This window comes from Canis aureus, chromosome 12 (genome assembly GCF_053574225.1).
Source record: "Canis aureus isolate CA01 chromosome 12, VMU_Caureus_v.1.0, whole genome shotgun sequence".
Lineage (NCBI taxonomy): Eukaryota > Metazoa > Chordata > Mammalia > Carnivora > Canidae > Canis > Canis aureus.
The window spans coordinates 31990715-32007293 of NC_135622.1; the positions used below are offsets into that span (position 1 = coordinate 31990715).

The window sequence follows — 16579 nt, forward strand, 5'->3', positions numbered from 1 at the left end:
GTATATGTCTTCAAAGCTCAGCATGAATAAAAAAAAAATCTATGTACTAGATTATTTTATACTTAACATATATTTTAATTTCAGTAATATTCCACTTTCCATTCTGATTGATCTTAAATATACATTGACTTATAAGTTATAATCATATTACTGGAAACATTCTTAGTTTGTTAAAAAGAAATTTCTTAATAAGAAGAAATAAGAAGAAATCTTCTTAAGAAGAAAATAATAGAAAATAAAATAGCAAATTATGTCATAAAAAATGAGCTAGCTATGTGACATTTGTACTATATCCTTTGGATATACACACAGAAGTGGGATTGCCAAATCATATGGTAGTTGTATTTTTAATTTTTGAGGAACTGCCATACTCTTTTCTATAGTGGCTATACCAATTTACATTCCTACCAATAGTGAACAAAGGTTCTCTTTTCTCAATCTTTGTCAACATTTGTTAATACCTGTCTTTTGATAATAGCCATCCTAACAAGTATGACCGAATAGCTCATTGTGATTTTGATTTGCATTTCCCTGATGATTACTGATGTTGATTAGTGACGACGATTAGCATGTTTCTGTTTATCTGTTAGGCATGTGTATGTCCTCTTTTGATAATGCTAATGTCCTTTGCCTGTTTTTTAAACCAGATTATTTGTTTCCTTGCTATTGAGTTGTTTGAGTTCCTTTTATATTAAAGCCTTAGAAGGTCTATGATTTGCAAATATTTTCTCTCATTTCTAGTTTGTCTCTTCATTCTGCTATTGTTTCCTTTACTCTGCAGAATCTTTTTTAGTTTGAGGCAATCCCATTTGTCTATTTTTGCTCTTGTTGCTTGTGCTTTGTGGGTTATATCCAAAATATCATTGCTAATACGAGGTCATAAAGCTTTTCCCTGTGTTTTCCTCTAATAGTTTTATGACTTCAAATCTTATATTTAATTCTTTAATCCCTTTTGAGTTGTTTTTTGTATATGGAGTAAGATAAGGGTTCAATAACATCTTTTTACTATTTGTAACAGGACTCGCACTTTTTACAATTGTATGATATCCTAATGTTTCTAAATAACTAAAGAAGTTCTCACAATTTTTCACTAACAGCAGCTTTTTCACTCACTGTAAGTCTAAACAAAAAATACATATAGACTGTGCTTTCTAATGGATATGTCTCAAGTAGATGTTGATCTATGAAGATATAATGAAAATCTACCTTACCTTTGCAAATTGGGATAATAACATATGTTTATCAGTCACTACATATCAAATTATCTACTCCTTTAAATCTTGAGAATCTGTTTTTCCCCACCCCCATTGCTCTAAGAAAGACAGTATATATAAACTGGGAGAAAAAAAAATCCTTGTATGAAGAAAGGTTTTGAAAGCCAGTTCTTATAACTTTTATTTTTTAATTCTATATGATATATGGAAAAGAGTATATGTTAAACATGTTAGATATAATCAGTCAGCACACATGTATTGAGCAATTATTGATGCCTGACACTCCAAAACAGATATATTCCAGCTAAATTCCTGGTATCTCCCATAGACTTGCTTTACTGTACCTCAGTTAGTAGTGACTCCATCCTTCCAAAACCTTGGAATTACCTTTGATTTTTCTTTCATTTAAAAGCCCCTGTTGTCTCTGCTTTCAAAATATATCCAATGATGCTACCACTTCCCATCACTTTCACTGTTTATCAAAGCCATCATCATCTCTAAACTGTAGTTCTGCTTGTATCCTTGTTCCCCTTATAGTCTAATCTCAACCTAGAAGCTAGTGCTATCTTTAAAAAGAAAAAGAAAATCACATCATGCCACCTTTTGGTTCAGAACTGTCCAAGGACTCTCTTACATAGAATCAAGGTCAACCTCTTCACAGTGATAAGTCCCTACAAGACGTACTGGCTCCTTGTTACTTCTGACTTCTTCAGAAAAGAGCTCTAATATCTCTGGTCCTTTCTTGGTTAATCAGACAATTACAACATAAGGAATTGGCCTGGCTGTTCCTGCTTCAAGGAACAGTCTTTCACCATGTGCCTGTATGACTCACTCCCACATCTTTCCAATCTTTGCTCAAATGTAACCTTCACAGCGAGGTCTCCACTGATCACTATATTGAACATTGCAAACCCAATCCTAGCATTTCTGATAATCTTTCCTTGCTGTATTTATCACTAATAAACTTCTAACATATATTTATCTCTCTCCCTTCACTAGACAATACAAGAGGAAAGGGATTTGTTTATTTCTTTAGTCCAAGTTCCCTGAAGAGTAGCTTATACAGCAATGAAATTTTGTTGAGTGGATGAATAAATAAATGCTATTCACTATATTAAATGCCCAGGGAACTAATAATAAATAGTACACATATACTTCCTGCTTTATGGAGCTTATAGGTTGTTATACTAGTCAAAAAATTTAGAGTTTAAAGAGAGATTTAAAGTTCATGTAGTCAAATGTCAACATTTTATGTCATGAAATAGAGGCCCGTTGATGTTATGTGGCCCTTCAATTATCACCAAAGGATCAGAGCTCAATTATATGATTCATAATGTAACACTACTTCACTACAAAATTGTGCTTAACAATTTTCATTTATTATAGTCTTAAGGTGCAACAGGTACTAAGAAAGTAAATGTTAGACATAGAAAGTTAATGTACAATATTATAAATAATATTATTAATGCCAAAGGAGGGGTATGAACAAATAATCCAGAAGTGGTTCTGAGTTGTAAATCTTGGTGCATTAAAATTGTTATGACCTCTTTAATAAGCTGCAAGATAAGTAAAATAAGAATAATGATGAAGCTAGGTGTAATATGACTGAAAGTGTGGAGGTAGCATAAGTACACTTTGAGGAGAAAATGGAGAGTGATAGCTCTGCTTTGTTCATTTAAATCTCTAGGCCTCAGTGAATTTAAATCCTGCTAGAGATTCGATATTAAAGATGTGATTACATATGACATCTGTGGAAAAGTGTGACTTGAATTAAAAATACTTATTTCTAAAAACACTTATTTTGGTGTATATGAGTGAAGAATTCTTTTTTTTAATTTTTTTAATTTTTATTTTTTTATTTATTTATGATAGTCACAGAGAGAGAGAGAGAGAGGCAGAGACACAGGCAGAGGGAGAAGCAGACTCCATGCACGGGGAGCCCAACGTGGGATTCGATCCCGGGTCTCCAGGATCGCACCCTGGGCCAAAGGCAGGTGCCAAACCGCTGCGCCACCCAGGGATCCCTGAGTGAAGAATTCTATAGAGATAATACACTCATAAATCTTAGGCTGCATTGAAATTATTAGAACAAAGGGGTAATAGTTTCATTCTATTCCTCCTTGGTCAGATCCCATTGGGAGTATTGTGCTTAGTTTTTTTATGTGGCCCCTGTAGAGAGCAAAATGGAGTCTCTCATGTCAAGCAGGAGCCTGTGTCAAGTAATGATGCAAGGAGGTAAGATACTCCAGCTAGGAGATATTGCAAACATCAGCTGACACCCTGGAACTGATAATGAGCAGAACCAGAGGAGGACTGTGGGAGCCCAAAACCAATTAAATCCCTTTAAAAGGGGAAGGATTTTGGCAGCAAACTGTTAGACCCTTCAGACCTGACCCCTCTATGTCTGACCACTTGAATAAGGCAACTACCACCGAAGGCTCAGCCTGCTTGATCTCCAAACAGAACTGAGATCCTTTACTGCTTGGATATAAGAAAGAGGAAGTGCTGAGAGCTGCCTTGGACCAGACAGCTGGTTATCTCAACTGTGTGCCCACAGACCGACTTCAAGTTTGCTTTGTTAACTTCCTACACCCTGTTAGGTATAGGAAGATAACATCCTGTTATCTTGTTTGTTGTGTGGTTTGTCTTTTCTCCTGCTCTGTGTGCTGTGTAAGAAGCCAGTTCAATCCCATGGTGAATTGCCATTGAGTTTGGAATCCTGAAAATGCTTTGTAATTGTGATTTAACTTTGCTTTATGATTGAATAAAGCTGACATTGTGGAAAGACACAACTCATGTGTGTGCTTTCATAGCGTGCTCATGCCACCCCTAAGGAATTAGGTTGACAAACAAGGGAGATTCTCATGGAGTTTGAATAATTAGGACAATAGGACCTTGAGCACTTTCCTAGCTTATCTATTTATTGTTGTTCTTAAAATAGGCAGTTATAGAAAATATTCTACATTCATATTTGGAAAATACATACAATAGTCTACAAAAGTCCTCCAAATTGCTATGTCCAAATCCAGATGGTTAGGGGAATATATGAGATTTGGACTCCTGCAAGCTTACTGGATGGATAGAAACTCTCCTAACAGTAATATGAAGTACTTTTTGTCAAGGCAAAATAACAATACAAACAAAACCTCATAAGGCTATCACACTAAGAAAATCGAACTCCTCCAAATTCTTTTTTTTTAAAGATTTTATTTATTCATGAGAGAGACAGAGAGACAGAGACAGAGACAGAGACAGAGAGACAGAGAGAGAGAGAGGCGCAGAGACACAGGCAGAGGGAGAAGCAGACTCCATGCAGGAGCCCGAGTGGGACTCCATCCCGTGTCTCCAGGATCAGGCCCTGGGCCGAAGGCGGCGCTAAACCGCTGAGCCAATCGGACTCTCCAAACTCCTCCCAATTCTTAATAGAATCATAATTAGGGTGTCTAACTGTGTGGAAATATTACGGGATATACTTATAAGCGTATGTACTTCTGCAAACCAGGAATTTGGTCTTTCTGTAAGTTCTACAAATACCTAGGGTGCTATCAAGCATTTTGCAGTCACCAAGTAAGAGTGGGAGGATAACATAAAACACTATAGTAGTTGCAACGTATCACGAAGGGTAACTTGACTGACTTACATGAAAATTACACTGCTCTTCATCACACTTTGTTAGACGTCCAGACAGTTCATTTAGCCGTTGATTTGTTGAGTATATGAACTTCAATTTGGGCTTTCAAACCAGTTCCAACTGATTTGACAGAAGCATGGAGACTTCTGCTTTCAATTTAAAGACTATGATCAAAGAAATGGTGAATGAGATTTTATTTGCAGCCCTGGTTTTCTCAAGGACCGTTAGCTATGATCTGATGCATTTATTGTTCTTCAAGGAAGAGTAAAGTAAGACTAATTTAGCAGGAATACCTGTGGCTAGAATATAAAGAGGACTTTCTGTGTCATCTCAGGAATTTTCATCAATTAAGAGGAAGTGAAACAATGAAAATTAATGCTCCATTAATATGCTTCCACCAATTGCAGAAACTCTGCCAATCGGAAAAATTATTATTTTAATCTTTGTCAATTTTGTCATTCAAATATGCTAACAAAGGTCATAAAGGGAAAAGCTGTAAGAATTTACACAAATACAGCATTGACTACCAAGATTACTTTGAGTCATGTTAATTTATTGTGCCAAGGACTATAGGGTATTTTTCATTTAGTTATTAGTCAGTGCTGTTATTAATGGGCATGTCTCAGATCTACACGAGATAAAATTGCCTCAGGTGATACTTCAGAAGCTGTAAGTTAGAAATGTGTTCACTGAAGAGAAACACTCCATTAAAAATATATATATGTACATATATATATACACATCTTTTCAATATCCCTACTCCTTATAAATATCAAAGATATTGATAATATTACTATAGATGCAAGGAACAGACTGAGCTATATTTAATGGCTTAGCATTCTAAGATCACTGAGATTTTTAGAATTAGAATATCAGGCCTCTGTACTCTAGGATAAACACAAGTTTAATGCAAAGCTTTAAGCAGTTCAATTGATGTGCTTATTCAGAATCTTTACATTATTCAATCTATGGCTCAGGAATTTATTTCTAACTACAACAGAATTAATAGAATATCATTTTAAAGCTTATTGATAACTTCATTCTTCTTCTCTCTGCACTGTGGAAGTCATGAAAAACAATTGCATCAAAAGGAAAAGGAAAATAAGAAGAATGGAAATGTTCATACTTTAAAAGGAAATCTAGCCTGAACTGATATCAAAGAGGTTTATGACCAAAAGTCCAGATTAATCAAAATCATTGTCTCTTTTGCTCACGTCTACTTAAATTTTACATTTTGCTATATTCTATAAGGCAGAGAAAGGTAACATAGCCTCTGAACAATGTATTATGGGAAATTATGTTCTAAGTCAGGATACAAATTATCATCTGGGAATATGCATTCAGATTAATGCCAAAAAAAATGTTTAAATAAAAGCCAAATTTTAATATATCTTCTGTGAACAGAAGAGTGTCATGACAAGATTTTCATGGGAAAGATGCAATGGAAGGACAGGAATTGTTTGATGCTTTTTTTTTTTTTTTTAAGATTTTGTTTATTTATTCATGAAAGACACAGAGAGATTGAGAGAATGGCAGAGACATAGGCAAAGGGAGAAGCAGGCTCCATGCAGGAAGCCCCATGCAGGACTTGATCCTGGGACTCGGGATCATGTCCTGAGCCAAAGGCAAATGCTCAACCACTGAGCCACCCAGGTGTCCCTAGTTTGATGCTTCTTTTAAGTGTCCTGGCAGGACATGATGAGGACTTAAACTAAATAAAGTGAGAGTGTGAGGAAGATATGAAAGAGTTAATTTGGGGTCAAAGAAAAAGAATCTCCTGATTTTGATGGTTGAATATAGAAAAATAAAAGGAAAAAAAAGTCATAGATAACTAGATGTTTCTGGATTGAAGTGTTGCTATTTTCCAGGGAGGACACTAGAAAGTAAAGAGAAAATGGATTTGAAGTATCTGACTTATTCTAAAGTTTCTGATGCCACTTAGATTCACAATCTGGTGAATTAATAATTTTTTTTCACTAAGAATCTACAGATATAAGGGTAGATGGGTGGCTCATCAGTTAAGTGTCTGCCTTTGGCTCAGGTCGTGAACCCAGGGTCCTGGTATTGAGCCCCATGTTGGGCTCCCTGCTCAGCAGGGAGTCTGCTTCTCCCTCTACCCATCCCCCCACTTGTGTTTTCTCTCTCTCTCTCAAATAAATAAATAAAAATATTCAAAAAAAATAATCTACATATATATTACTCATATTCACAGATGATTTTGCAAGTTTTCTAAATATAAGGTCAATATAAAAAAATTAAATGCCTTTCACATGCCAGCACAATTTATAAAAATGAGTTTAACAAATGTACTATTTATAGCAGCATCAGTAAAATCAAATATGCAGGAATAAATTGAACAAAAGTTATCGAGACGTTCAACTAAATATGACATCACTACTGAGATTAATTAAAGAATACCTAAATAAATGGAGGATATACCATGTTCATAGATTGGACAAATAATTGTTATAAGACAACAATTTCCAAAAGCTGCTTATAGATTCATTGCAATGCTATTCAGAATTATGAGACTTTTTTTTCCTCATAGAAATTAATAATCTTTTTCTAAAATTTATACAGAAATTCAAGGAATCAGGAATAACAAGAAATCTAATGGAAATCAATGTGGAATCAATATGGAAAAAAGGTTGAACCTTTACCTCTATTTTGTATATCACACACACACAAATATCAGTTGCAGTTGGATGGTAGGAAAAAGGTGAAGAATTTATAAAACAAAACTTCTATAAAGTAACAAATGTAACTATTCATATATTTATTGAAGGCAAAGATTTTGTATACAGTAGACAAAAAGCAATAACATTAAAGGAAAAGATGGATGAATTGCACTGAGTAAAATTAACAACTTCCCTTCATCAAAAGACACCATTAAGATAGTAAAAATACAAACCATAGAGTGGGAAGATATATTTGCTGAACACACTTGAAAAAGTACTTGCAGTAAATTTAAGGAATTTCAACAAATCCATATGAGAAAAACAACTCAATTTTTTTAAATGGGCAAAATTCTTGAGTACGCACATTACTAAGAAAGGAAATGCAGAGATGCAGCTGACTGGATTTGTTGTCTTTCTTACTTCACATGTAGATCTCAAATTATTTGACATAAGGAGAGACTGAAATGTTCAATAACGTCTTTTCCTCAAACATGACAAATGCAAAAGGATGTTCTTTGTCACAATTCCTAACACAAAGCTGCACCATCTTTATGGCAGCAATACAGCGTCAGTTCCTAAATAACTGGTTTTCTTCTCACTTGCTAATAGTAACACCAATGACAACCAATATAAATAATAATAGAAAAAACAGTTATATTTTATTGAATAGTTACTATATGCAAAACACTCTAATAAGAATTCTAAATCACTATCTCATTTCATTCAATTAATAAGCATACAAGATAGATACTATTATTATGATCCCTCTCTTACTGAAGAGAAAGTTAGAACTGAAAATGTTAAATAATTTTCCCCAAACCAAAGCATTAATGGAACAGGGAGTTCAGATTCAAATTGCCTACCTATGGAGATCATGCTCTTGAGCTCTACACAATATAATCATGAATTATAGTGAATTCCCCTGCAGCAGATTTAGCACCACTTTTCCTAATCAGTGAATCCAAATGGGAATCCAAATTGGTAGTTTTTCTGGTCTTAGAGATCCACTGAAAGACTGATGTATAAAGTATAAACTGCCTCAGTCAGTTAAGCATCTGCCTTTAGCTCAGGCCCTGATCCCAGGGTCTTAGGATGGAGCCCCTCCTTCCCTGCTCAGCAAGGAGTCTACTTCTCCGACTCTTTCTGTCTCTCTTCCACCTCATGCACTCTCTCTCTTTCTCTCTCTCTCTCTTACTCTGTTTCTCAAATAAAATCTTAGAGAAAAAAATATTGGCTTCACTATTTTGGCTTTATCTTTTTTTTAATTTTATTTATTTTTCATCAAAGACACAGAGAAAGGAAAAGTCATAGGCAGAGGGAAAAGCAGTCTCCCCAAGGGGAGCCAAAGGAAGACACTCAACCACTGAGCCACCCAGGTGCCCCTATTTTGGCTTTATTTTATGCGTGTCTTAAGTGGAGATTATGTTTGTAGCATTGTGAGTTTACATTTTCAGATGGAAGAGAAAGGGAGTCTTCTTATAAGCTCTGAATGGAAAAGCTCTGGAGAAGGATTCAGGTCCTTGTCAACCCCTGTCAACCCATTCTCAGGGCAGAGTTTGCTTCCAGAAAATTTCCAGAAATACCAGACAGACTAGAAACAATACCCACGAGTTTATCAAACTCCTCTATTACTGGTGACATTATAAACAAGCAAAACAGGTAGATATACCCATTCTAAAACTCACTGAGCTCAATACAGTGTGCTTAGACAAGATATATGGAGATTAAATAGATGCATGATCTGCTGATAAGGTTGATAAAAATGATAATTAAGCCATTGATTTTTGCAATCCTAATTTTTGTTTTGGATCCTTATATCTCACAAATCCAAAAAAGCATGAGATTTTGTTGTTGTTGTTGTTTTGTGAATTGATCAGTGGTAAAGGTAAACTTTGAACTGGTTTTTTGTTAGGTTTAGTTGGCTTATGATGTGTGGTTGTTTGTGATAGCTGATCACAGCTTTTTACTCTACTAGGGTGATTTTGGTGTTTCCTCAACTATTTGAAATAGTAACTATTCTACCACTTTTACTTGTGCCTAAAGAAAAAAAATGTTTGTATTCTACTAAATAGGAATATATGTCAAAGATCAAATTTATATTTTAAAAAATCCAGACAAATGTCAAAATGTCTACATTTCAAAAACAGGTTAGGGCTAATTTTGAAATCCTTGTCTCTAGTTATTACAAAATGAATGCCATATAAAATTGAAATCTTCTGTCTCAGCCATGGGTAAATGATTTTTATAAGCTTTAATGTAGTTTAAGGAAATAATTCATGGATAAGCAATAAGGGCAAGTTTGTCCTAGCTCTGGTATACAATTGATTTTGTATTTTCTTAGAAAGTTTTTATTTTATTTTATTTTATTTTATTTTATTTTATTTGTAGAATGGGTTATACAAAATTTATTCGACCAACTTCTCAGATTGATAGATGAAAATAAAAGAAGTATTAGGTACAAAATTTTTCATAAAAAATGATTGCTAAATGATGCATGTTTTACTCCTAATCCTTTTAACTATTATTATTGTTATTAGTACTTAGTAGTTTTCTAAGTTATCTATTACCCTTCATTTTAAGTCTATTCAATTCATAGTACATCATGCTGAGATATATATAGTCTTCCCAAAGAACAGTTATCCCTTGTGTTGGTTCCAAATAATCACAAAAGAAGTTTAGACATGCTGTAGACTGTCTTTCCCTTTTCTCTAGGGGTTGCTACAAAATTTTATCATATATCTATAACCTTTTTTCTTCCTTTAAATTCTTTATTCAGGAAAAAAAAAGTCTTATCCTTTTCTTTAGAGAGAAAATTAATATAATCAACATGAGACCCTGTAACTTGCTTGTCTCTCCCCTCCCCTAAGAGCACATACATTACATTCCTATTTCAGAGGAAGCCATGTATCTTCTCCTCTCCAACTGCTAACTCAACCTATATACTCAGTCATCCCTCTCAGATTCCCCAGGCCCTTGATTCAAGCATTTTCTTTAATCTTGTGCCTTCAAACTTTACTTTTCTGTGATTCCATTCTTTTCTGTCTGTAGGTTGTTCCAACTGCCTTCATCCTTAAAAAGTTCCTTACCTCGCACTCAAAACATCAACATCTGTTATTCTTTTCCTTCACTGACACATTACTTAAGCTAAGCCTCTAATTATTTTTCATTTCTTCAGCTTTTCCACTCATCATTTCAATTTAGATTTTCCATTAATTTTGAAATCAGCCTCGGTAAGATTCCCCAGTGAACTAAAAATCATGCATCCAATGACTCATTTCACTGCTTACTAACTAGACCCCTCTTGAGCATCTAACACTGCTGATCTCATTCTTTACACTCTCTCCTCCTTTGATATATAGGAAACTAATATTTTCTGATTTTCCTTCAATTTTGGTCTAATAACTGGTGTCCACTCCTTTATCATTCTTTTAAATGTGATATTTTTCATGGAGCTCTCAATTACCCATTCTCCTCTTCATCTACATATGCTTCCTTGCTCTGTTAAATGTCTACCGACAAGGCTTCATTTTCTCACAGGCATTCACGTCTAATAAGTATTTTTTGTCATGAGAATGCATCTCCACTGTCTTTCCAAATCCACAGTCTCCCTGATTTCACTCTACCTTTAAGGGTCTGATTCAAACTCCTTCAGCTCCAGTAGGTGTCCCTCACTTCTTCCTCTCCCTCCTGAGATATCCCATATTGTACTTTTTTGGTCCAGTTTGTGGTGCAATGAGAACATTGCCTTCAGGTAGCATACACTCCAAATCTCCACAAATAAAGCAAGGTAAAAAGTAATGCACCACAGTCTAAAAGGGTCTCCTGTTTCTCTTCTTTCATTCAGATTCCTTTGCCTTTGTTTTGCTCTTGAAATTAAAGAACAGGGCAGCCCCGGTGGCTCAGCGGTTTAGCGCCACCTTCAGCCCAGGGCCTGATCCTGGAGACCGGGGATAGAGTCCCGCGTTGGGCTCCCTGCATGGAGCCTGCTTCTCCCTCTGCCTCTGTCTCTGCCTCTCTCTCTCTCTCTCTCTCTGTCTCTCATGAATAAATAAATAAATAAAATCTCAAAAAAAAAAAAGAAATTAAAGAACATTTCCCAGCAACATGTCAGCCAGTTGTCCCTTTTCCCTTGGCGTATACATATCAGAAAGCCATAAATGAGAGGGGCTAGATATGCTGTAAAAACTTTATGTCTAAGTGGATTATCCAATATTTATGCTATGTATTATCTACCGTGTCATTATTTTTGCAGTTGAAAAGCAGCAATTTGGGTTTAAATGGAGGAAGGAACCCTGTCACCTCACTTTGCTTGATCAGAGAAATTTTATGGAAGCTGTTGCATTTATATGCAACTATAAAAATATTTCCAGAATGAAACTTGCATCTGAAGTTTATCTCCTATACCTCCCTTCCAGTGAAGTGAGCTCAGTGTGTGTGTATTATTATCAAAGCCCCTCCATTAACTGTTAGAATCTAAAATGAGGTTATTCTGAGTACAGGACAAGGCTAAAGTTGTAAGAATTCCTAGACTGAGTATTGATACTAAAAATAGAGCCTAATGATCTATAAGATCCTTTTCAATTTTAATATTCATTTTCATGCATTTAACAAGTGGTTATAGAGAAATTACTATACAAAAGATTGTGAAAAGTATGTGGGAGATTGTTTTAGACTTCATCCAAAATACTGTGATAATGTCAGTCCCTGCCAACAAATATTTAGGGAATATATACAGAAAAAAATGAGTTCTCGTTTCTTTATTTTACAGGCTATATGAAAGTTAAGGATGTTTGATATTATAGAAATTTATTTCAGAATAATAAGAGTTTAGCTGATATAGTTGAGACCAGCGATTACTGACACCATAGTTAGATTTATTTTATTTATATTTTTCAATTTCATTTAGGTATAATTGACAATTAAAAGTAGTATATATTTGGGACCTCTGAGTGGCTCAGTGAGTTAAAAATCTGCCTTTGGCTCAGTTCATGATCTCAGGGTCCTGGGATTGAGTTGCTTATTGGGCTCTCTGCTCAGTGTGGAGACTGCTTCTCCCTCTCCCTCTGCTCCTCCTACCCCAACCTAGTGTTCTCTGTCTCTCAAATAAATAAATAAAATCTTTTTTAAAAATGTATAATATTTAAGATATATAATTTGGTTATTTGATATATGTATACATTTGGAATGATTGTCACAATCAAGCTAACAACACATCAGTCACCTTACATAGTTAACTTTTTTGTGTGTGAATGGTAAGAATACTTAAGATCTACTCTCAGCAAATTTCAAGTATACAGTACATTATTAACTATAGTCACAGAGCTATACATTAGCTCCCCAGAACTTATTAATCTTATAACTGAAAGTTTGTATCCTTTGACCAACATCTCATGTCTCCCATTCCCTAGCCCCTGATAACCATCATTCTATTCTGTGCTTTTATGAGTAGACATATAAATGAGATTCCACATATAAATGAGATCATATAGTATTTGTCTTTCTCTTTCTGGCTTATTTCACTTGAAATAATGTCTTTCGGGTTAATTCATGTTGTTGCAAATGAGAAGGTTTCCTTCGTTTTTAAGGCTGAATCATATTCCATTACATGTAGTAACCACGTTTTGTTTCCATATTTTGGCTGTTGTGAATAATGCTGCAATGAACTTGATGGGGCAGATACCTCTTCAAGATGAAGAGGTATCTTCAAGTGATTTCAGTTCATTTGGGTATATACCCAAAAATGATCTAATTTTAAATATTTGATCAACCTCCAGAATGTTTTCCATAATGAGTATATCAATTTATATTCCCACCAACACTGCACAATGGTTCTCTTTTCTCCAAACCCTCACCAGGATTTGTTACCTCTTTTCTTTGTGTGCAGTTAGTATTAGCAATGTGAATGGGTTCAGGAGGAAGACAAAGGTAAAAAATACAAAATGACTAGATACAGGAAAGATTGTTGGGGCACGTTATAATCTAAAACAGGTAAATTAAAATGAAGAGTCTGAAAAAAATGAAGTAATTTCCCACCTCTGCAAAATGAATCATGTAAATTAAGATGATGCAAAGTCCTCACTCAAAGGACAAAAGGTATTTCCCCAGATATTCTGACTGGGCTAAGACTGGTTGATTCAGTCATTCAACAGACATTTGTTAAGAATCTTCTGTATTCTAATTACTGTTTTATCTGCTCAAGTTATATCAGTGAATATGATAAAGTTCTGCAATTTCCTGTGGCTTATATTCTAGCAGGGGAATGGGGAACATAATAAGCAACAAGCCTGATAATAAGGAAATTTTATGGTACGTTGGAGGATGAAAAACATTATAGGAAAAGATCGCAGAACAGGTTAAGGCAAATCAGGAGTTTTGTGCCATATTAAACCATATTAAATTAAATGGTCAGAGTAGATTCATTAGAGGAGGTGAGTTTGAGCAAATACTTGAAGGAAGTGAGTCAGTAAGCCAAACTATCATCAGTTGCCAGTCAGAATGTATTTCTAAGCTGTTTTAAGAAGCTTGGCCATTAAACATGCTCAGAAGAGCTTTGCCCTTGGAAATAAGCAGACTTGATTCCAGGTATGTATTCCTCTTCATATATGGGCAGTCACATGGCTCAAACCATTTAAATCCTATAGCTCAATTTTCTATTTATTTATTTATTTATTTATTTATTTATTTATTTATTTATGATAGTCACACAGAGAGAGAGAGACAGGCAGAGACACAGGCAGAGGGAGAAGCAGGCTCCATGCACCGGGAGCCCGACGTGGGACTCGATCCCGGGTCTCCAGGATCGCGCCCTGGGCCAAAGGCAGGCGCCAAACCGCTGCGCCACCCAGGGATCCCAGCTCAATTTTCTTATCTGTAAAATGAATTTTGCAATATTAATACAATATTATTACAGAAAAAAGCTTCTCATTCAACAAGTGAATTTTAAAATAAATTTAGATTTGCAGAAAAGTTGCAAAGATAGTAGAGTTCCCATATGTTCTATATCCACTTTTTCCTATTATCAGCATCTTACATTAATATCTTATATTTGTCACAATTAATTAACCAATATAAATGCATTATTATTTACCCAAATCTGTGCTTTATTCATAATTCCCTTAGTTTTTACCCAGTGTTCTTTTGCTATCGAAAGATCCCATCTAGGACACTAAATTACATTTAGGCTCATGCACTCTGAGGCTCCTCCTGGCTGTGACAGTTTTGTTTGTTTGTTTTGTTTTTGTTTTGTTTTGTTTTGTTTTTCAGATTTTCCTTACTTTCATGACCTTAACAGTTTTGAGGAGTAATGATTAGGTCCTTTGTAGAACATACTTTTGTGAATACCTGATGTTTTAGATTGAGATTATGGATTTTGGGGAGGAAGACCATAGAAGCGAAGTGCTGTTCTCAGCAAGTCATACCAAAGGCCTGTGTTAGCAACAGGACTTATAAACTGTTGACTAAAAGCCTGGATCACCTGACTGAAGTAGTGTTTGTCCTGTTTCTCCCAAAGCTTCACACTTCAAAGCAGGTTTCTTAGAGACCAGGAAACCAAAATCTGGGCTCACATCACTTGATTACATTTGTTGAGTTTACCTCCTGGGTCAGGAAGTCTATATCTATTAAATGGTATTGCAGAATCTATTTTGTGCTCCATTGTTCTTATAGGCATCAATTTCAGAAAGCAACACAACTCTATTATGAAAGAAAGTAATTTCTAATTTGTTTTCCCTAAGATGAATTTTATGGGAAGAACAAGAGTTTTACCATGTACTTCCTTGTTTCTATATATAAGTCATATAGAATTTTGTCATATTTTGCTTCAATTCTACTTTAACACAAGGGGGAATAACATGTCTCTTTTAACTTGCAACATGTCAGATGTATATGTTGCTTCAGAATGTAATTGAACTACTGTCCAGCAAGTTCTGTTTGGGAATTGGAAATACATTTCCTAGTGACAAGAGCATATTTCAACTGAAGCAGGAAGTTGGTTATAAGGCCTTAGGTTATATTTCAGAAAATGAAAAGCAAACCAATCAAACAGAAGGATAGGCAGGCATCGCAGGCTATTCAAAGCCTTCATCTCTTTCTAATTTCGCTTTCATGATTCCCACAGAGTAAATTATATTGCTCAAAATGAAACGAGGCCCTGCATGTTCATTCTCTTGTTCTTTTGTATATGTTTCAAAAGACACCAGATCCAAAGCAAGCCCAAATTTTACAACCACACTGTCAATGCTAGTGATAAAGACATTTGCATTGTGTATTGCTTTTTTTTTTTTTTTTCAGCAGTTCATTTCAGTCAGAAGCAGTCCTGGGAGGGCACAGAGTGGCAGCTTGGGTTGGTTTATTATAGAGTGGTTCGTGATTTTGATCTGTAAAAGTGCAGCAAGCAGCTGATATAGCTGCCGGTCTACTGCAGGAGGCCAGCTGTCCCTCTAGGGAGAGATCTGATTCCTGCCCAGAGAAGCACATTTATCCTTGGATTGCCCTCTATTGCTCTGTGCCCAGGGTCCCTTCTGCCATACACTTTCTCATTAATCCAGAACTTTGATTCTATGAGATGTAAACCCCAAAGAGTTTGTGGAAATTGACACAACTTTGAAAAAGAAAACACAGTATTCTATAGCCAAAGAGATATATTTCCAGTCATGGAATATTAGAGGAATTTTTTTTTTTTACTTTTTTTTCCTCAGATGATTCTGTCCACATTTTTCAAACTGCTAAACATAGTATGACCCTGGGAAGCTATAAACTATTTTATTGCCAAGACATTCTGATATTTAGCTGTATTTGTTAAGTTTACTCTGTTAGTATTATACATAACTACCCCTCCCTTTTTCCATAACTCAGTCAGAGCTGCCATCATTGGAAGCTCTGAATATAGCATATTGGTTAGAAAGAGGGAAAAGGGAATAATTCATAGTAGGAGGAGAATATTTTTCCTTTAATATTACTTTTTAAAAATAGTACATGGGGTTCCTTTAAATAACTGATGTTAACTATATACATGAACAGAACTCCTGTCTTCCTTTCCCTATTTTTCCAAATCCATG

General features: G+C 35.1%; 1 long non-coding RNA gene across 1 annotated transcript in view; it reads left to right on the forward strand.

Annotated features, from left to right (window-relative positions):
* Nucleotides 1-16579, forward strand: part of LOC144280927 (uncharacterized) — a 764680-nt gene that overhangs the window by 631427 nt on the left and 116674 nt on the right. The gene's annotated exons all lie outside the window — the stretch shown is intronic.